Here is a 24147-nt window from a genome sequence, read left to right as displayed (position 1 = left end):
AACTGTCGTTTAATTTTCTACCCCCTCCCCCTTCACCACTTTTTCGAACCAGTGTACGACGGCTAATAGCGTCGATCGTTTTTATTTCTGACACCTCTACGTTCTTCGACATCGTGAATGTTGACTAGAATGATTCAAAAGTAATACAGCCGCGAATCATCCTCGTGAATCGTATCTCCTCGAACAAGAACACACTCCAAGTCATGGAAAAACTCCTGCGCAACCACGATCGATTTCAGCGGTAAGGTTCTGAATGAAAAAATAAACGATATTCTCGAATCGAGGGTAATAAACGATCCTGTACTTAAATCACGCGTTACTCTGTATCACTGGAACACTTTTTCACTTCGATTATCCGATTCATTGATTATCTATTAGGTGGTTCGGAAAAAATGAAACACGATTTCTTTCAGAGTGTACAAACGTAATGTAATTTTGATTAAATTACATATATTCTCCATTTTGGGAAACTAAGTGACTTTACGAACTTTCCAATACATTCTGCGACAGATTCGACTTAAGAATTTGTTCGTTTCGAGTAACAATAACACGTTACAGGATTCGAATTCTCCCGCTTCGAGAATCGCTGCTCCGAAATGGCTGCGATCGTTATCGATATCCGTCGATCGAAATTGGTCAATTCGAGGCCTTGGAATACATCATAACTCGGGTAATAAATTTGTAACGTTGGTGGGAGTGCACGGATGGGACATCGTATCGGAGTTTCCCAGCCACCCCCGGGGGCCTAATTTTACGGCTCACTCTCGATAGATTTCGATACCGGAGTGATCGGTGCGGCGCCTGTTGACAGGTGCACCGTTGATACCGGTACCCTGAAAATTTTCAATCGGTGACCCATTTTGCGGAACGAAGCCCACGAGAAGTTATCGAACACGTGCAGAGAACATTGTGCCTGGCATACACGCCCTATCTGGCCGAAGCCAGTCCATGACAGCCTATTACATGACGCGGGCCGCGTTAAATCGAGAAAGAAATTGAACGGATGCGAATCACCGATAAAACTCGTCGGATAATATTTCCGGTCGCTTTCGGGAACATTTTTTCACCTACCCGGCGATATTCCAGTCGAATCTGTGTCATACGACGTAACGCGGAGACACCAGTGACGTAGACGGGAATTCTGGGGCCCCTGGAATTCGTACCCGGGTGTCTTTTCAATGGGAAATTAATTCTCCAGGCTGAATTCAATGTTAAGAGAACGCGAGACTATTCATTTTTGGAGAAAGATAACCGGTATTATTCGCAAAGCTGTATTTGCTAGATTGAATAATATTTTTGTATAATATATATTTTATGCAAACGTTACACTGTAAAAATGTATATGGTAATCGTCACTTCGAATGATAATAGAAAATATCTGAGTATTATTCTTTTTCTACTCGAATACATACATGAATTCTTAAGAAATAAATCAACACTGTTCAACGTGACAATTACGTATAAGGTAATAGTCATTCCCTTTTCTTTTTTTCTGAAAATGAAACACGATTTTTTTAATATTAAAAAATTATTCACTCTTAAGAGTGTTCAAACACTCTTTTTTAGAGTGTACAAACATTTGATTAAATTATATATTCCCGATTTTGGAAAACGAAATGACTTTCCGAGCAAGCCAATATTTCTTTCACACCCCGTACGTCGCGTGCACCGTACCAACGTAGACTTTAGTAAAAATTCGACAGGTGTCTGTATACCCGGGGTCTATTTCACACACTTTCGTGTAAGTTTTCATTGAGGGTAAACTGGGTGCAAACAGCGCGGGATCCTTTGTCGAGGGTGTCAATCGATATTGAGCCGCGGGCTGTTGTAACGAACCGCGACTGCTTCGACTGGGCGTCGTGCAACTTTGCAAAATATTTCACAAGATCCATAACTCTGAACAAATACGCAAATGTTGCTCCCGCTCGCATTGCCAATATTAATATCGCGGGCTTGAAATCGGAAGGTTTCCGTGCATCCCCACTTTCACACATTATTACTTCATATTTCACCTCTTCTCTCCTTCCATCTTCTTCCAAGCAAAAATCCTCTATCCACAGAGTGTTTCCGGTTTTAACGGACGAACTTCGCTAACTTGTAACATCACCTAAAAATAAGAAGAATGTTTCCACGGAAATACACCGGTTCGTGATCGTTTTTCTAGGTGTTTGATCGTTTTTACAATTATGTATAGTTGTTTGCAATCGTTGGACCAAATAAACGAATAGGAGAAACCTAGTGGGTTTCTTTTAATAGAGGTGATAAAGTACAATAGTAAGTAGTAGTAGATAAATAACAAGTTATTTCAAATTTCAATACTATGACGTATTTGACGGATTTTCAATATTATTTTTTTTTTCGAAACGAAAGGCAGATTTACAAAAAGGTTTTGTACGATACTTTCGATTTACTCGCGAAGAATCACCTGTTTCATAGCAATACTACGACGTATTCGATGGATGTTCAATATTTTTTTGTTTTTCGAAACGAAGGGCAAATTTACAAAAAGGTTTTATACGATAGTTTCGATTTATTCGCGAAGAATCACCTGTTTCCGGTTTGTGTCGTTAATAAAACGGAGCAGCTTACGTGACGCGAGCATTAACGCGCACACGCTCGCGCACGCACTCCGTTTTCATTTTCCTCGTCGTCTTTCATACGGACACGCCTTTCTCGTTTAAAACTTCGACACTCCGCTCTATAGATTCGGAGAAAAGGGACCGTAACTGTCTCGCAGATTTACTCTTTGAGGGAGTGGACAATTGGAGCTTTGGTCTGGTGAAGTTTCCGGCGGCTAAACGCGGCACTGTTAACGCACTGAAGTATTCCGTCATTTTTAAAAGCATTCGCCGTGGTTATCAAGTTATTAACGTGTATATAAAAAACGAGGATACCTTCAGCGTTGCTCCACAACCTATTCCATTCGTACGTTCTAAACAATTTTCCGCCAACTTCGTGTAGAATTTTAGAAAACCCTGTTCAAAGATCAAGGTTTGTATCATTTGTTTGAAAGTTATCCGTTAAGAACGAACGAGCTTTTTCAATAGTACAGACACGAAAAAGTTCTCGTACGAGAAGATGAAATATATTTACAATTTTTTTTCTATATCAGCAATAATTATTTAACAAAGTTTTCGATATTAGATTCAAGAAACTTACTGTAATCCGTGAGTATCAAGATTGGTGGAAACGTATTGGAAAAATCTGTACGATAAGTTTCCAGAGAACGTTAAGCTTTGACGATAAAAATGTCGGGTGTAATTAACTTATAAATTTCGGAAACGTTCCTTTATAAATCGTGGAAACGTTCTCCGTTTCTTGAAAGGTTTCATAAATAGCAGAAGTTCGCCCCAGGGTGCTAGCGACTCAACAGTTCGATCGTTAAGACCAATGCACTTTCAAATTTTGTTCCGCGATAATGAGATCAACTGAAACTGTTTAATTACGTTTCAACAATTTATTATCCTATTTAAAAGATATACAGAGAACAGAAGTGAAACTTCGACCAAACGAGAATCATTTCTAAATGAAAAATTACTATTTAAGACCAATTTATGCAAATAGCGATGAAATATTACAGCGAAAAGAATTCTTTATATCGTAGAACCAAGAAGAATTTTTCAAGCAATGTTCTATTATTTTACCTCGATGTAAGAATTGTTGATTCGTTCGATTTTTGAAACAAATTATTCGAAATGTAAAATTATTTTTAAATTATGGTGTACGAGTATATTTATTGGGCATAGAATTTTTCGAATTTAATCGATAGCACCGATGTATCCGAAATTGTTTTATCAACAGTTTGTGCTTTTCACGAATGGAACAGTTTGTATGTGGAAGTTAGTTGACGCCGTTACGAATTAGAGTTTAGAACTCTTGCTGTTGTTAATTAAATCGACATCAAACTTCAGTCCAACGTACGGTATTGCGATGCGTGTTCGTGCGCGAGTTGCGTGCCGGTAGTGTGTTTAATCGTTAACTTCGTTGCACCCATGATCGTTCACCATCTTCAAAGACCCGATAGATTGATAGAGCAAAGGAAGTAATACATCACGCAATAAATAGAGACGATTAAATAATTCGCGAAGTTTGTGAGAGTGTTGTTCAATTTATATCTCACTGTATTGAATGGTACGGCTGAGATTATTCGAATAATTTAATTTTTCTCGAGTGTCAAGACTACTTGTCCCGAATTACACTATTCGTATTAAAATACTCGATCGTTGCATAAAAGATTCGAACATTCGACTATCCAAATAGTATTCGAGTAATATTCGAAAGTTCAAATATTCAAGTAGTATTCGAATAGTGTGATTTGGGACAAGTAGTCTTGCATAAAAGATTCGAACATTCGAGTATTCAAATAGTATTCGAGTAATATTCGAAAGTTCAAATATTCAAGTAGTATTTGAATAGTGTGATTCGGGACAAATAGTCTTGCATAAAAGATTCGAACATTCGAGTATTCAAATACTATTCGATTAATATTCGAACGCTCAAATATTCAAGTAGTATTCGCCTTTGAGTGTAGCACTATCTCACAGAATTATCTGCACCGTTGTTAATTATATGTTGCCTATAAATTCTTAAAAGTCACCAAATGCAACAATATATATAATTACTGCTGTACTGAATACTCCTGCCTGTATAATCTGGATCAGTCCTGCTGCGCAGATCACCCTCTAATTTGCTTGCAACTCGTATGACAAAATTGATTATATATACCTATAAATTAAGTTAAAGGAAACTATTTTCCAGTCTTTTCTAGAGCTAGCACGCACCTATAATTCAAGTTTCGTGTTAGAATCAATTAATGACCTTTTAAAGAAGTACAGACATTTTTATCGGATTTAGAATCAATGGAATTATTGTAATATGCATTTCAATATATCTAACCCTTATTTCTCACCCCAGTGACAGTTGCAGCAACGATATCAATTGCCACTGTTATCAAAGGAAACTTTTAATTCCAACGTTCGATGCTCCGTTGTGTATAAGGATTATTCCCTGTCGTAAATAAGTACCTAAATTCTTCAAGAATGTAGTTAAATTTTCTCCGGAGTATTATCATTAAAGTCTAATGAGAGAAGTTTCTGTGACGACATAATCCTCGATACCTGATCTCGATTTTAATTATTCCGAAGACGAGCGAACGGAATTTCAACGCAATACGAATCAATGCACGGTTTTCAGACAAGCTTGAGGACCTTCGTACAATAACACCGCCATTATTTGGTCGAATTTCAGTCACGCGTTTTTTTTCTCTGAACACTGGTAAAGAGTGAAACGTGTCTTTTGCGTTCACTTCGGTTCACATTTCAGAGTTTAAGGGTAGCCGACGTGGTATCGATCTGGTACGCAGTGCTGTTTTAAGACAGTGACTCTCAACTCCATCTTCAGAGGTATTCCAATTTCGAGCTCTTTTGATCGAAGTAGCTTCCACCGTGCATCCTGTGGTGACTCAGCATGTATCATTTAGCATGATTTTCTCTTTCGTTGCGCACGAATAGTCTCTCCAGTGTAAATTTGACCGTGTTACCGTACACATTTAACTCCACTGGTTTGTTTCACTTGTACAAATTAAATTATGAAGAATTTTTAAATATTTAAAATATCTAAAATATTTAAAATATTTAAAATATTTAGAATATTTAGAATATTTAGAATATTTAGAATATTTGAAATATTTAGAATATTTAGAATATTTGAAATATTTGAAATATTTGAAATATTTAAAATATTTGACTTATATGTGAATCGAATCAAGTATTATTTATATTATTATTAATGTTTCGACTTCAATAGGGATTCCTTTAAAAAGATAGAGATTGTTTTTCACGTGCAATTAATAATATTTAAAATTATTCGGAGATAACTGTACGCTGTACAAAAATATTTAAAATTATTCTATATTCTATGATCATTTGATGGCCATTTCTAGGTAAATAAAGACAAATGGAGTAGGTAACCTCGTAAATTATATATAATTCTGTAGAATTGTCATAGTTTCATGTTCATAGGCCGCGGTTGTAACTATATTTAGTTCACTGTATAATTGAATGTATAAAGCGCTACTTAAGTTACAATGTTGACGTTTAATGCTTTCAATAATGATTTATTAATTTATGTGACGGCAGGCTTCATTGTAGACACTATGCGACATTCAATTATAGTTTCAAGTTACTTCGCTGCATTGTACAGCGCACTTAAGTAACTTTTTAAATAAAGACTTCGTTCATTTAAAAATGATGAAAATTTAATTCTAAAAAAAAAGAAAAAAAAAATAAATATCCAATATTTCAGAAACTAGTAGACTCGTCGATACGAACATAATGTAAATTTGTTTTTGTCGCACAAATTATGTTGTAACGTTCTTTTTGTTACAAAATTGCTGTTGAAAATCGAATGTTACACTTTTAAAGCTCAACCATCTGTAAAGAACATTGCTCTAAATTATTTATCGCGATCTATACGATCGAAACTCGTATTAGTTGATTCGGATAATTGATAGGAGCCTCGATCGATGTCGATTGGTTAGAAACTTCATCACGGTCGCTAGCTCGTAGGATATCGAAGATAAATATTTGCAATTTTCCTCAGAGTTAGTTGAAATACGAGTAAACGTTTGTAGAAAATCTCAATGGTTGGCGTTCGATAATACTTTTCTTCTTAATTCGCGAATACTGCTGCACTATATTTCACCATTTCATGTCTACGAAATAAAAGTCCGTCTTTGTGCGACTATTCACCGTTGGTGACTTTTGTGGGATAGCTATCCATTCTGGTCCGTGCACAATGGATTTCAGCTTCATTTGTGGCGCATTTTTGTTGTCGAAGTGTTTAAGCACAGAAAGGCTACCGTTTGCATCGCCCGCGAGCGGAATTCGCGGAGAATCGCCTTAATCTTCGTTTTGACACGAACGCCCAACCCAGGATACAATTGCACGGACCTCGGTAGGTTAACTGAGCCGTGGTATTTCGAAAATGTTGACGTTAACCGAAAGCACTTGCTATCTCCAAAAACCTAATAGATTGACAGAGCCGAAGAAGTTGCACATCGTGCAATAAATAATGATTAAATGATCAATGAAAAATATGTTCCCATGTAGATCTCACAATATTAGAAACTGGCGTTGAGACTATTCAAATGAAATTTAATATTTTGTAGGTATTCGAGTGCTACTTCGAATACTATTATTGAAGAAAAATAGTATTCTTCCATGTAAATTTCACAGTATTAGAAACTGGGGTTGAGACTATTCAAGTGAAATTTAATATTTTGTAGGTATTCGAGTACTACGAATAAACTTCGAATATTATTATTGAAACAAACTAGTATTCTTCCATGTAAACTTCACAGTATTAGAAACTGGGGTTGAGACTACCCAAATGAAATTTAATATTTTGTAGGTATTCGAGTGCTACTTCGAATATTATTATTGATACAAAGCAGTATTCTTATATCCAGATACTCAATTGATGCACAAAATATTCAAATACGTAGTATTTAGAATCTAAAGTCGTTCAGTCAAGTATTCGAATCCAATAGTATTCGATTGTGCACAGTGTTAGCATTCAAGTTGTCGCAGCAACGTAATGAATAGTTAAGTATTCCAGGAACGAAGCAATTTTATCTGTCTCCAACACGCTTGACTTTAAGTGCAGTCTCCCAGGTTGTCACAGAGCTGTCTCCGTCGCTATTAAATATATCTCACTCTCCTCCCCAATGTACGCAAGGTCAAGCGATCCAGAAAACGGTCTAATTTTATCTACCTGCTTCTCAGGTTATCACAGCCCAGTATTAATTCTATACCTATACCGACAACAAATGTCTTCGTTCGTGGACATACCATGCAACTCTAAGATAATTTTCGCAATTCCTTATTTCATCCTTGACAGATTTTCCTTTCGTTAAAATCTCCAAAGTACACATACGTGCACCAGAAGGGTTTGCAAATATTAGGTTGTTCGGAAAGTCATTTCATTTTCTTTTTTTTTTTGGTGAAAATGAATCACGATTTTTTTAGAGTGTATAAAATTTTATAAAATTTTATTAAATTATATATTCTCCATTTTGGAAAAGGAAATGACTTTCCGAATAATTTAACAATTTCAGAGCCATATCACAAGAACGAAATTGTAGCCGTACGGTCTGATTAACCCAAACAGTACGCTCGAGGTACCCAAGGCACCTTGGTTATTGAACATCCGTGAATATTTCGGTTGTTGACACAAGAGTTAAGGGTCGAAACTCTCCGTTTGCTTTCCTCGCGGGTAGAATTCCGGCAGGATCCGTCCTTCGTCGTTCGTTTCGAACTCGAACTCGGTTCACGATCTCGCAGACAACCGAATCAGTTAACCGGGTGTCCCCGTTCACCATGTTGACACGTTTCTCAAAACTGCATCGTGTTACATCGAGCAGTCGTCAGTCGTTGTCCCGTAGGCAGGTAACGAAGTTTTAGCTGGTAACAACGGGTTTGGAAACACCGCCCTATCGATGCGAGGCGCAAGGCCAATTCTGGGACACGTAATCGTTATAAGGGTCAGCGTGGTTACCGCGACACCGTTGCTCGTACGAAACGGTCGATCGATCGCGGGAAAATCAAATTTTAACACCGGCCGGAACGAAGAAAGCCGAACGTGGTATCGTATCGCTCCCGCGTGGTTCCGTACGATCGTAGACGGAACCTCTCCCCGTATTTTCAGTTATTTCTGTTCTAGGCCGTACCAAGAACGTACGCTCGGAACATTTACGAATCGATACACGCGATTGTACACAGGGTGTCCCGTAATACGCGCTGGTTTCGGTAAACGTAACTCGAGCGGGCACGAAACGAACCGAAAATAAGTTCGTAAGAAACGCGCGTTCCGTTTGACCTTGTTTCCGCGAGTTTTAGAGATCTCCCGCGCGTCCCCTCAGCCCGCCATAACTCGCTCGACACAATACGCGGTGCACGCTGCAACCGATCCCGTTCAACTGTTTACAAAACAATGCTCGGTTTTTTACGCGCGACCTTGTCGAGTGTTTTGTAAACAGCGAGTCGCGGCGCGTTTGTAAAAGTCTTTTGCTTGCTCTTTCGTGCGGTTCGACCGAGGGAAAGACGCGCCCGCGTTCATCGTGTTTCTTGGTAAGAGGAAAGATACCGGGTTAAGCGTAATGTACGATTTATCGCTCGTTCGATCGTTTCGACGTTGAATTTTCGGAATTTCATCGGGAAGAAACGCGTCGTTGAGCGGAGAAACAATTTTAGATTATTGATTTAGACTGTTACTCGTGTAGAGCTCATTCGTACAACAGAGCAAGGATTTATTACGAGGTGATTGATCTAGGTGTGTTTGACGATTTTGGAGTGGAAATTTTCAAGTAAAAGAAAATGCTAGGTTGATGATTCAATTACGACGAAATTTAATTGTTTTAGAATTTCATCAGGAGAAAACGTGTTGTTGAGTGGAGAATCAATTTTAGATTATTGATTTAGACTGCTACTCGTATAGAGCTCAATCGTAGAACAGAGCAAGGATTTATTACGAGGTGATTGATCTAGGTGTTTTGACGATCTTGGAGTGGAAATTTTATAGCAAAAGAAAATGCTAGGTTGATAATATAATTGCGAATTAATTATTGAAATTTATAACTCTTGGAACACTGTTTCCTCTTAAAACATATGGTATTATAATAAATTCTCGAATTTATCTTCGTTAGTATCTATTATACATCCGTACATTATAATTGCTATACTTGGTACTTTCATTCTTCCTTTTCATTCGTTAATTGTTCCTCTTACAACTTGCCTGGTTATCTTCTTATCCTATTATCTTATTCTTATTTATCTTCTTTTTTTATTATTTTAGGAATGTAAAATTTCTTTGTTATTTTAGGAATTTATTATTTTAGGAATGTAAAATTTCTTTATTATTTTAGGAATGTAAAATTTCTTTATTATTTTAGGAATGTAAAATTTCTTTATTATTTTAGGAATGTAAAATTTCTTTATTATTTTAGGAATTGATTATTTTAGAAGAATTTTGAGAATATATTCTAGAATCGTATTTTCGCGAATGAATCACGAGTCGGTTGAATCACGTGATCCCGAATCAGCCACTTGGCTGTCGAACCTGACGAAATGCGTAACAGTGGAATGGTATACAAACGAAGAAGAGCAGTGAATGTGAAACTCGCGTCGAGTATGGATGCGTATCGTTCGATATAGAGAAAGTAATCGAAATTAACGAGTGCGTGTTCCACCGTGTGAACGAGATCAGTGTTTTTCTTCCAGTGCCTTAATTACGTTGAAATTACAACTTCTGTTCCGTTTTGTGGTCCATCTACGTCCCACACGTATCTCGATTGCTTCGTACAGACTCGATATTCAGCCAACGATCTAGAGTGAATATATATCTACATCTTGGTAGTCGAAAGCTGGAAAATACACATTTATTTCGACACTTGCACAATATTTTCTCCTTAAGAAAACCATCGTATAGGGTCGAAAAGTCGAGGTAAATAATAAAAGCAACTTTATATGGAAATAAGTAACTCTGCTTTCAAGAGCGATAAATATACTCATTTTTCATCGTTTAAATGTCCGATAGCAGTCTGCGGGTCATTTCAATTCGTTCCTTAAGATAAGAGCATTATGTGTCAGGGCTTTCTGGTTCTTTTTATTCGAAACAATAATGGTGAGTTTCTTTCGGTGAGAAATGACCAACATACATCACGTATGAGCTTACCGAGTGTAACTCGAATACATTGGTTACAGAAAATTCACTCAATTTTACTTCTCATAATATAAAAACATTAATAAATCACTCTTATCGAAACTTGAAATTTATTACGCAAAAAGTGATTTGAAAAATGTAAACTTCGTAATAAAAGTAACCTTGGAGAGAACTTTTTCTATACTGTATTCAAATTATATTCGAAATGTTTTTCGGTATTGTTGTAAATAAAGAATGTTACCTAGATCACGATCAGATAGTTTACTTTCCACAGAGAGTCTATATTTTTTTACGTTTTGTAACAAATTAATTTTTCTTCGAGTATATTTCAATTCGAACCCTTTTCAATTCAGCATTGTACACAAAAGGACATTGGTACACATTGTCGCCCAATTATTTGTTTTCTATATGTTGGTTCCTATTTCATAGTTCACATATTTCGTGTTTTCGTTGCTACGTTCCACTAACGTTGCTCCGTTAAACGTTAAATGACAACGTTAAATGGCACAAATCCTTTGGGACTAAATATGGAAATAAGCGAGTCTCTGTCGTGTACTCGGTAACCCCAAGTATTCATTTAAAATGGTAACTACGCGGAATATGAAACGAACAGTGCAATTACTCCGGAAGCGAATAAATCGACTGACGAATTCAATTAGAAATACATCGTTCTTAAGTAATTGATTGCGGGTAGGGGCTGCCCTAAACATGGGTGAATAATTGCCCAGGGGTTATGAATTTATTTGCGTTGAAAAGTACGCACCTCGATAACGATGGTGTTTATCGGTTAAGCACCCCTACGGTATCACCGTGACGGAAAAAAAAGAAACATAATTTTCTGTAAAAAATCTCTACTCTCGATCGCGAACAATACTTCCAAATAGGTCCCCAGATTCAACGTTACTTTGGATCGATCCATTTCTCAAATTTACAAATCGATAAATAAATGTAAATTTACGACAGCTACGTCAATTTCTCGAGGAACTCGTCTAGCTACTATCGTGTACCAAATTTATTTCCGAAGATCCCCAAATTTATCGTCCTACTTGGCGAACTTTCCAACGTTTCGGTATCGAATGAAAAATCGTTTCTGTTTTCGGTAACGAAGCAATTTCGGTGCTCGTTTCTTCCGAGAGTTCGGAATTTTTATTTTTCGAAACTGAGCTTGGCGAGGAAACTTATATTTTAAGGGATGTAGGGGGGAGGAGGATTTATTTTAAAAGAAGACTCGATAACGGAGCGCGAACGTTCGTCGATCGCTTGTAAATCTCGTCCGATGCAACGATGCAACTTGACCCGGTGCAAGGTTATACCAGGACCAATGGAGACGTAAATGCCGGGACAGGATATATCACGCAACGCGCAAATCGAGCCAAGAAGGGAAGCGGATCTCTTCTTGCGAATACATGGCGCATAGACTCACCTTGACACTGAAAAAGCCCGGCTGTGTAGAAAGGAACGTCATTGATTTACGAAACAAGTTCAGTGGGAAACATTACAGCACTTGCCGCAACTTTCACTGCAATGCATTAGTCGTTCAAACACGTTACGTGACAGACACCTTTTGTCAGCGGGAACAAAATAAAAAAGGAAAAAGAAGAAAGGATAAAAGTATTCCGCCGCTAAAGGTTGATTCTCGGTAGCACCGAAGAAACGTGACACTCGAGAGATGCTCATGCTTATCAGGGAAAATAACCTTGTTTCGGGCACGAGTGCCGAGACGTCAAAGGAGCTTCTTTGTATTTTTCAATATTCGGAAATATCGTCCATCGAATATACGTTCGATTCGTTTCGCTTTTACGAGTCGCGGAGATTCGAATCTAAGAACGAATTTCATTTTACGAAGCCCGGGAGAAAATTACACTAAGCACGTGTAGATTTTGAAGTATCGTAAGTTTAGAAAATTTGTAATTTATTTAAATATTGATTATAGATACCTGTAAATTAAGTTAAATGAAACTATTTTCCAGTCTTTTCTAGAACTGGCACGTACCTATAGTTCAAGTCTCGTATTATATCAATTAATGATCTTTTAAAGAAGTATAGATATTTTTATCAGATTCAGAATCAATGGAGTTATCGTAATATGCATTTTATCTAAAGAGAACTATTTATATTTCGCCGTAAAAGCAAAGATTAACAGCACGTCGAGAACGAGATGTTATTTTTGTTTTTGTAACAGAATGAAATACATTTCTTGAGTGGAACTTCAGGAATTTCTTATCCTGAAACTGTCCTCGCGATAAACTATTCGATTATTGATTTCGAAGCTTAAAATGGATACACACAGAAGAGAATCTGAATTCAACGTTCGGTATGTTGTTCGTAAAGACCAATACTATATTGTCGGAAATCATTATTCTCGCCCAATACGTAGTTCCATTTACAACTGTGCACATGGATCCATTAATTCTTGCCGTTTGAGGGTGAGTATAGTACATTTCCCTCTCCTCGACAAATTTCTAGCTGTCGTGTGGCTGAACGCTAGATGGCGTACGTTATTGTCTTTTGAGAATGAAATGCATAGAACCTGACACGAATATTTATAAAATAAGACCAGTACTTTATTGACAGTTTCGTGACATTTAAAGTTTACAATATATTATGAACCCAAGGTTTAAAGTATTATTAACTAAAGAGAGAAGATAAATTCCGATACATCTAACCAATCTACCGCAACGTCTCAATTTAAGTAAATTATTATCCGTTACTTAATAACCATTGCAACTTGAGAATGCATTTTATTTTTTAAACGAGTACATTGAATACATATTTTAACTTTGAAACAAGCGATCGATCCAATTGAAAAATTTATTTGAAATACGACCAATATTTCGAATACTTTCTTTAAATTACAAATTCACCTATTCTCATAATTATTTAATATCGTTATAATTGCAGCTACTTTATCTTTATTATGGAGTATCCAATCACGATACTTTTAACAGAATTTAAATACATTACACATTACCCCGTATACAAGTCCTACTAGGGTCGATGTGACTTCTTCTCATAATTATTCAATATCGCTACAATTACAGCTACTTTATCTCTATTATGGGGTATCCAATCACGATACTTTTAACAGGATTTAAATACATTACACATTCCCCCGTATACAAGTCCTACTAGGGTCGATGTGACTTATTCTCATAATTATTCAATATCGCTACAATTACAACTACTTTATCTCTATTATGGGGTATCCAATCACGATACTTTTAATAGAATTTAAATACATTACACATTACCCCGTATACAAGTCCTACTAGGGTCGATGTGACTTATTCTCATAATTATTCAATATCGCTACAATTACAGCTACTTTATCTCTATTATGGGGTATCCAATCACGATACTTTTATCAGAATTTAAATACATTACACATTCCCCCGTATACAAGTCCTACTAGTGTCAATGTGGTGTAATGGTCACGTGAGTATCGCGTTCATTGAGAATCGTGCCGGTGGAAATCAACCTTAAAGCGTGAAGTACCTCGGTTAAAGAAACGCGTAACGATTCACGGAACTCGCACTTTTTCGTCTTGCAACGGCATAAAGAAACGTCTCGACTGTTAATTGACGATTCGACGCGCATCTAGTTAACTAATTTCGGACGAAAAACGTAAAGAAGTGTCGGTAATTACACGCTCGGAATGGCGGGTGATATGACGAGGGGGGGTCTACATCGGAGAGGAAGAAATGAAGATAACCACCCTCAGAGTGTGCTCAAAGGATTATGCGAAATCCTCGGCATTCGTACGAAAGCGCCAAGGGACGCGAACGTAAAAATTAAAGCTGGATATTTGCATCGCGCAAACGTTTTACAATAAATGAATATACATACGCTCGTGCTCATCAGAGAAAATTATAACTTGTTTTAGAGTACTGAGAAGTGAAAGGAAGTTCTTGGTTCTACTTTCAAATATTCAAAAATATTCCGAAATGGAATTTCTGGATACACGTGTAATTATTTACCGTGATCGCGCGTATCACGATCTAATCTGAACTCGCATTCCGTAAATTAATAATAAACGCGATTGCGTGCCCAGAGGCTTGATAAAAAATTTCGTTGTCACTGTTGCGTGTCTGTTGATTTCTGTTCGGAAATGGCAGTCGTTGGAATATTAGAAATTATTCAAGCTGTTTTTTTTAAACTCCCAATCGTGTACAATTAAAAACAGTTCGAAAAACCTCGCCGATCCATATTGTCTGAATTTTATTTCAGACTAAAAGAGCTTCAGGCAATTGAAACGCGGGGCTATTTATGTTTCGGTCGTTAGAAGTTTTAATTTGACAATACGAGGTTACGAACAATATCGACCGAATTGTACATATTTTTAAAATAAAATTTTTTCTCATCTTTTTTTCAATAATTATAGAAGAATGCACATTGCAGTGGAAGATGACCAATGTCATAGGGTCGAGGGGTTGTAAAAACTTTGGAAAAAATATTAAATTCGTTTAATACAGCGAAGCAAAATTATGTAGTCGCTAGGACCGTTCGTTGTGTGAAAAATGAAGAATATTTTTTAAAGAATTACACTCAATTACGACGAAAACGATCGGATTAGAAACTCAGGAAAGAAATGGGGAAACGTATCTTCGGACGTAAAAGCAAAACTCAATTTCGCGGTCAGATTATTGATCGTCGACAAATAGGAGGAGGATCCATTGTGGTCTGAGCTACAATCAGCTATCCATATAAAGCATCGAAGAAAAATAAAAATATTATCGATCCTGTAAAAGAAAAAGAACAATGAAGAAGAGAATCGATAGAATATTAAGACGAAGCCACGAAACAACAGAGCTAGCTCTCTTTTGTATTTATAAACATTTGTCTCGAACGAAAGTTCGATCATTTTACGATCTACGTGGTGTACGAGAGCTTTTATTTTTCACCTCTTTTTCCAAGAGACGTCATCGCTATTTTTATTTTCGTTTTTGACAGATGGAGTGTATCATATTTTGCGTTGTTGTTTGTCTACTTCACAAGGACCTGGTTTCCACCTATATTTTTTCGGTGAACGTGAAATTTATTTTCCCTCTTTTTTTTGTTTTTTGTTTTTTTTTTTTTTTTTTTGTAACGAAGTTTTTCATACATTGTATTGTTTTCGTATTTTACGAAGATCTGGAATTTTTTCGTTCGTATCTCTGCGATAGGTGTAATACTTATTTTCGTATATTCTTAATGGAAAAGTATCACGCTTTGCGTTGATTTTACGTTAAATTAAATTATCATTGATCGAAAGAAATAATTACTTATCTGTTAGAAAATTATTTACGATAAACATATATAATGATCTGTCATGAGCTGTGAATCGGTAATCCACAGTTGAATCTACCTACAGTTTTGTACAAAAGTAGCAAAATCCTGAAAGATTTCGAACAAAGATGAAAATAAATAATATCTAAAAATGGACATTTTATTATATAACAATTTAGTCAAACATTAATAATTTTCTAACTATTCACAATACTTTCCAGACAACTCTATCATACGATACTTCCATTTTTTATAATTGACAGTACGTTGCACATAAATCTCACTAAATATTTATAGCTAATCCGTTCCGTCTAATCTTACACACTTTTCCAAATTTCCCATATACATCTAATGTATATTGTTTTCACTATTTGAAATATTTCCGTGTAATTCCGAATAATTCCGTGACTAATCCGTCATCATCGTATACTTTACAATTTTACCAATACCATTGTTCAAGTATCCTTCGCTTTTTACAATTAGCTCTTATTTCGTGCAGTTGGTCAAACATTAGAAGAACAATAGTTCAAATTTCATCACAATCGCACCATCGATCGCAACCCTGCAAATTTTGTCATCGCGTAACGCCTTCGCGCAAAAATACATTCCTCGCAAACTCGAGTTTTTCGAAAATTCATTTCTCGGGTTCAGACAACGACTCGTCGCGAGAAGATCACACCGCGTCCCTCCCAGGGTAGTCTTTTATTAAAAATATTTCACTTGGTCCGCGCATGACACGAAAATACAACTTTACGTCGAATAATCCGGCCGGGGCCATTGTGAATCCGCCGTGGAACGTGTACGTGTCACGTGTGTAACGAAACGGTAGACACGAGAGAAAAGGAGGGGGTGGGGGCGGGGGACAAAAAAAACATGAAAACGAGAGAAAGGAGAATACGTGAAAACGAAAGAAAGGGGGGAACGAAAGAAAGGGGAAACGGAAGAACGAACGAAAGGAAAAAGAGAACGAGTGGAAACGTATGAACAAAGGACACGGAGAACTTTTCTGCGCGGAGTACTTTTCACGTCCACCTGTTCAATGAGAAAATATATATCCCGTTGAACAAGATGGCCTCCCGCTGATGTTCGAACACAATGCTGGGCGAGCTGGATGCAACGACGAAACGCAATACCGGAAAATGAAAGCCGATAATTGTACCTGCGCCCCAGATCGAGGAATCCGATAAAAAGCAAATAATGATCGTGAACCCGGGCATTGTTCAACGTCTCTGAACGGTTTCGCGAGCGTACCTGTTCTCACAGCGAGAGAATTAGCGCCCGATGTTTCCGTTTCTTTGAACCATTAAGTTCTTCCGCTGTTGCTCGCTGCGAACTTCTAAATAATACTTCACTCCCGGTGTGCATCGGTCTCTTTTAACGCACGGGAACTTTACAGAGTTCCGTTCGAAGAACCGAACTTTAAACGCGTTCTTTTTTCCTTTTTTTTTCGATCGGAGTAACGATACGTTACTTTCGTTTAGGACTTTTGCAAGGTGACACGAGCCAGCGATAGTGACGAAAATTCGATACCGTCAGTATCGTGTACGGTAATTTTGGAATAATTTTTACTATACCTCGTTTTAGAATCCCTCGTTCGAGTAAGAAAATACTGTAAACGAAAATCGTAGAGCGGAAGAGAACGATTCGGATCGAATTTGATCCATTAATGAAAATTAAAATTTTGTATATTTCTCGTTACGTCTTCGTAACTGTTATTACTAATGGATTGGTTCTCTCGACGAAAATGAAGTCTGGTGATTGTAAGTTTTGCAGAAGCTTTCGATTGTGTATAATTAAAAATAGTCCGAATAAGGTCGCGTTTGAATTTATTTTCGTCGGGGAACTCGTCACACTATTGGTAATACTTTCGTGGGGATGTAATGAAAAATATAAAAATTTGTTTCTTTGTATAGTTGACGCATCGATATACGTCGCTGTTATGCTTTGGACATCAAGTATACAAATTCTGTACACTTTCTCTATGACTGGGTTTTAATTTGAGATAAAAATCGCTGTCTATCTCGATTTCAAGCGAATCGACAGTTTGTGTCGTCTAAAAGCAGGAATTACTACGGAAATTGAATTTTTAGTGAGATTATTTAAGGAACAATTACGATGGAAGGGAACTTTTAATTAACTGCTTTTCGGTTCGTTTCTTCAGAAACAGTTAATTGTCTCGTTATGCTGTAAAAGATAATCACCTGGAAATTCGAGGAGTTCCTTTTCAAAAGGAAAACTTTAATCACTCGAGGAGAAACGAAAGAGTTTGAAAGCATAGAATGTTTCTCAGATTTTAAAGAATCGCGAATCGATGAAAAATGTTTGATCGTATTTCCCGAAATTATTTCAGAGAAATTAACACCGCTAAGTTATTACTGGACAGTGAAATATTGGTTTCGGAAAGTCATTGCATTTCGTTTTTTTTCGGTGATTTTTTTAGAGCGTACAAACATTTTATTAAATTACATATTCTCCGTTTTGGAAAACGAAACGAACAACCCAATGATACGATAAAGATTCTCTGCTGATTGCAAGCGAGCTAATTCTAAAATTGCAACGCGTTTGTGTGACGTCCTCGCCGAATTCGAAGATATTCGAAGAAAACTGGGAGTGTCGCAAAAGAGAGAGAGAGAAATACAAATCCAAGAATGGTCCGCAGTGGAAGCGGACAAACAATCGCTGAGAAACTGTTGGCCAAAGATAAACAGAAACGAACGCACGGAAGATGCCAAGATGCATCCATCGCTTTCGGTTGACAACGTGGGTAGGGTAGCACTGCCAAATCTTGAATTACCGAAATTGGATGTCAAGGTCGAAGGATTGCGCAATGCCAACAATACGAATAAATATTTTACTATAAGACGTCACTGCGAGAAGTCATCGTCACAGCAAACAGAATCTCGGTCGAATTGTTGCGACACTTTGGCAATCATATATGCACGTGGACAAACGAAGTTTCTGAAATTATTGAAAGAACCTGTTTTAGGGCATTCTGATCGTAGAAATCTTAGAACATCGATCGAATAAGGACACTAATGGAAGATACATTGAAATCTGACGATTAACCTAACTTGGAAAGCTCATTAAGTATCTTAAAAATTTTCAGATGTTTGCAAGTCGTTCCTCGAGAACCCTAGGGTGTTCAAGATCGTAGAAATGTAACAACATCGATTGAACAAGGACACTAATGGAAGATACATTGAAATCTGACGATTGACCTAACTTGGAAAGCTAGTTAAGTATCTTAAAAATTTTCAGATGTCTGCAAGTCGTTCCTCGAGAACCCTAGGGTGTTTAAGATCGTAGAAATGTAACAACATCGATTGAACAAGGTCACTAATGGAAGATACATTGAAATCTGACGATTGACCTAACTTGGAAAGCTAGTTAGGTATCTTAAAAATGTTCAGATGTCCGCAGGTCGTTCCTCGAAACCCAGACTATGTGAATCCTATCGTATCGAGAACCCCAGGGTGTTCAACATGCAAATGTAATATCGTATCCTGTTGAAAAATTCAAAGAGTCTCCATAGGCTCCGGATCGAGCGAAGACCACAAAGAAAACTTCGTTCTGTTCCAACTGTTCATGGTAAACGCACCGTATCACAATTCTGTCGAACATCGCATCACACTTGGCACAGACCAAGGAACAACACGGTTCGTGAAATCTCACTTAAGATGAGCACCGCTAAGTCTTGCGAAAACGAGCATCGTTCACGGCCAATGTTACAACCAGTGTCGTCAACAGTGTCAGACGCCAAGAACAAAAAGACAGATACTCACTTGGATTTTTACTCGACTGCGAGTATCGTTACAAACTGGATCGATATAATTACGATAATTCCCCTTTTCGCGCGACAAAGGATCATCCGCTTGCTTGAAATCGGGGTAGGTAGCGATACTTATCTCCAGTCAGGGTCAATAAACGTGTCGCCTGCGGACACCAATCACGAAAGCCGATAGTTCACCGAGACTACGCGAAACAATGGAGACGATTGCGTTACTCGAATCCGGTGTAAAAATTTTTTACTCGAAAGCGGGGAATTACTACAGATCGTGGCAATAGAAACGCCAGATAGACGTAACGCGTAGAAACCACCGCTTGAACCTGATTGGTGGTCGATGCGCGCAATGGTGGAGGTATAAATCCACGAGTACAACCACCACCTAACGATGACACACTTATGTCGAGGAGACACTCGGCTTTCTCGTCGTTTCTCAAATCTCGAATGCACCATACCGACCACTCAATCACGAAACAATCAGTACCCGAAAACATGAAACTTGTACGTAGAAATTTCCACAAACCGGTAGCGTACCAGATATTGATTAGTACCGGATCAAGGTTATCCCTCGTCAGCATCGGCCGGATCGAGATATCTTCACTTCAAAGAGCCGGATCTTGTCGGATAAAGAATATAAACGGTTTATCGGTGGATGGAGACTATACTATAAATAATGACTCAACCTTAATAAGTACGCTGTGTCGATGACGTACGATTTAAAACGTCTTTGCTTCTTCCCAACGTTTTCGAAATCTGTCAACTTACTCCGAAGTTTGATGAAAATTTTTAATTCTCTCTGTATTTATCAAAAATTTAACGAATCTGTCGATAAAAAATATTCTGGTAACGGAGATATTACTTTATTTTCGAGATAATTACAATTTTGTAAATTTATTTAAATAAACCCTGATACAAAAGATAAAGCAACTATTTAATTCTTCTTATTTAAAAAAATTCTTTTACTATAATATCAATACAAATTAATCTATTATTCCTAAAGAAATATTTTAACATCTTTAACTTTGTAAATACTTCTATTATTTATAACTATATATATATACATACTTCTACAAAATTATTTATTTAATTAATCAAAAATTTATTCATTTATTTATTAATGAAAATGAAAATAATACAGTTGATTTTGCCCAAATGATCGAAGCAGCGCAAGAATCGGTGAATCGAAATCGTTTCGAACTTCTGTTGCACGCTGGGCAATGAATGTTCCATTAAACGAGCACAAAATTACTTGTCGTTAAATCGGTCGTTTAATTTTTGCTCCGTGTTTACACGGAATTCCGTGTAACGTGATAGCGTCCCGGGAAGAATAATTCGTGGAAATCTGATTCGTAGGGAGAACGATATTTCCTCGAAGAAGGTATTCGCGAAGCTTTCGAATATATTGGTCGCTCCAGACGTTGCCACAATCTCGCATTCTGCACAGTTTCGTTGCCGCGCGAGAATTTCAGGCAACCATAGCTTCTTATCGATCAGCCCCTTTATTCTATCTCCACCGTTCCACGACTTTCTCGGCCAGTCGTATTCTGATAATTTATATCATACTTTTCATCTTTCATGATTTACCAGATTTTATTATGCTCGTCGCTGTTACACCTTCGATCATTCCTCGAACATTCACGGCTCAGTTAGAAGACACTGTTTCGATCGCCAATTCTCGTTGGCGATACGTCAGAATAATTCTCGTGTTACGCGGAATTTCGATATTGTATATTTTTTTTTACCGGGGAATAGTGTTCGAATAGTGTTTCTATTTAAATTAAATTTCGAAATAACGATTGAAATTTCAAATTGTATTACCAGTATGTTACCAATGTATTTCTGTTTTACGTTCACTCGTCTCTTGCAATTTCTTATCTTGCAAAAATTGCGTACTGTCGTTATTTTATAGTTATGCAAAAGCTATGGAAAGAATGTTACAAACTGTCCCGAACGACCATTAACGATGACTTAGGTTCTGACACGTGCGATGACGAATAATGACTCTAAAAGCGAGAAAATCCGATCGGGAAATTCGATGCAACGCGATGCAATCCCGAATGCATAAAGCCGCTTAGGGGGCAGTAGCAGATTATTCGAATAGTGGATTTTAATAGTGACAGTTCACACACGTATAGTAATCATTCCCAGGTTTAGTTACACCATCACTGAATCCAATTTTAGATTTCGAGTTTCTTTTTTGAAAAAATTACAACGCTTTGTAAAGTTCTTCCTCATTTTCACTTTATTCGTTTTCTCCTTTAAGGTTTTAAATTATTTAAAAATATATATGAAATAAAAAGGCACATTGAACTTCTACGATAAACTTGAACAAATGAAAATAATATTCATACTCTTCGTGATTATTGGTTATCTTTGGATAAAGATTATTTCATAAATAATTAACTGTATGTTTCTATTATTTCTTGATATAACAAAAAAAAAAAAAATACACTTCTTGATCCCGTATATCTTCAATACATATAAGAGCAATGAAATTAAAATTACCTTATTATTAAATTAAAATGAGAGTCAAGAATAAGATCTTTCATACTTTTAAGAATATTAACTTGTAATACTACACACAATGTACAATAATTTGGTTAACTATCGCGACTACATAGATATAAACCTAAAAGAGGGGTGATGTTCACGAAGTATCAAGCCAACGGGGATGGAAAATTTCCGTACAATGAAAAACGTTCCACGAAACCATCAATAACTCCCTCCTTGTGCTCTTTGCACAACCAGGCGCAAACTCACAGCACTGTACAGGGTGGCCGAAAGTACCGATACAACCGAAAAACTCGTAATTTTTCCAATTATTTATATCCAAACTATCTGTTTAAATTTTCAAAACTAAACTTAAATCAATCTTATTCTTAAATTAATTATTTATTAACACAATGTTTCAACCATCAGAATGTAGAGCTCCTTCGAGAATACGTAAACTTTAAGTAATGAATTAAGAAATTAAGAGATAAAGATTCCAAGTATCGTTAAACGAACAAATTTAATTTTAAGAAAATTGTCAGTGCGTAAAAAAAATCATAAGTAGGGAGTAAAATTATGTCAACGGGGCTTCGTACGCGAGGAAATCCATTTTGAAAATTCCAAAGGCGTGTGTACGATTTGGAATTGTCTGACTATTGTCGTGACTGACCATTACTGGCCATTTCTACTTGCACCGCGTTCCAAACACTTCGCGATACGATATTATTCGAGTCGATCTTATCAATTTATAATTATTCGAAACAAGTTGAACCAAACTGTGTCGTTATCGATATTTACATGCACCAATAGTACCGAGTAATAATCGACAAAATTTTGTTCAATCTCCCACTTGCCCCAAGAATTTCCAAGATCGTTTTTCTCGATGGGATTTCATAGAAAAGAATTTTACAAAATATTTTCGGTTTATTTTTCCACGAAGAATCACCCTCCTCTGGTTATAATATTATTCTTTGTCCACCCTGTATACTGTTGAACTCGCCATGGTTTGCGTAAATCGAAATATCCTCTTGCTAGTCGGATCACGTACGGGGTCCTCTTCCTTACTTTTTCGCAACGGGTGTTGCGACCCTCCTAGAGTCTTTCTCCATGCTTTCGTCGATTCTTTGCAGCATATGGCCGAAGATCGATCGGACAAGCACGTGGAAAGCAATTAATCTGAAGTGTCCGTTTATTTGCAGCAACGTCTTCACGTGAAACGGCAACGTAACGTTAATCATTTTCTGCGCGGAGATCTTGGTTTACCCGTGGCGCTTAGCTAAATGATTCATTGTACAAAAAAAAAAAGGAACGATGAATTTCTTCGAATTCGAAAGAATTGGTTTCTTTCTTCTAAATCGAATTAAACGCAAAAATTGAGAAGATTCGTTCCTTTTTTTATCCTCGCTTCCAAATTTGTTCCTTCTTCGATCATTTTAAAAGATTCTCAAGAAATTAAAAAAAAAACATACGAACTATCAGTCAGAAAATAATCAAAGAAGTTGCACTCGTATCGCAAACTCGATCCATAACACTTGACCTGGAAAGGAATGCAGTTTCGTGACCGAACGTTGTTAAAATGGTAATTGAGGATTTATATCCATCCAAGCCGTTCGATTTCCAACAAAGTATTTTTGCTTAGACTATTTAACGCAAAGGTTCGCTCCCGGTAACGTGGACCGATCAATTTTTCAACAGCAACGAGATACTCTCGTGCGTAATCGCTATCTTCCACGAAAGAGCTGTACACATCGGCTGGTTTCCCTTTCGGACTTCATGCTACGTGACTTCTGACGTAGCGTGATAGAGGGCACTTAAGTAGTCGAACGTTAACGGTCCCAATAATAAAAATTAAAAGGGCAGAATGCGCACTAAGGCACGAATTTAGATAT

At 37.0% G+C, this 24147-nt stretch overlaps 1 protein-coding gene across 2 annotated transcripts in view; it reads left to right on the top strand.

Annotated features, from left to right (window-relative positions):
* The window catches only part of Tusp (WD40 superfamily protein Tusp), a 77345-nt gene that overhangs the window by 25352 nt on the left and 27846 nt on the right, over nt 1-24147 (top strand). The gene's annotated exons all lie outside the window — the stretch shown is intronic.

The sequence above is a fragment of the Ptiloglossa arizonensis genome, chromosome 4 (assembly GCF_051014685.1).
Source record: "Ptiloglossa arizonensis isolate GNS036 chromosome 4, iyPtiAriz1_principal, whole genome shotgun sequence".
In the NCBI taxonomy this organism is placed as follows: domain Eukaryota; kingdom Metazoa; phylum Arthropoda; class Insecta; order Hymenoptera; family Colletidae; genus Ptiloglossa; species Ptiloglossa arizonensis.
This window is presented reverse-complemented; position numbering and strand designations above follow the sequence as displayed.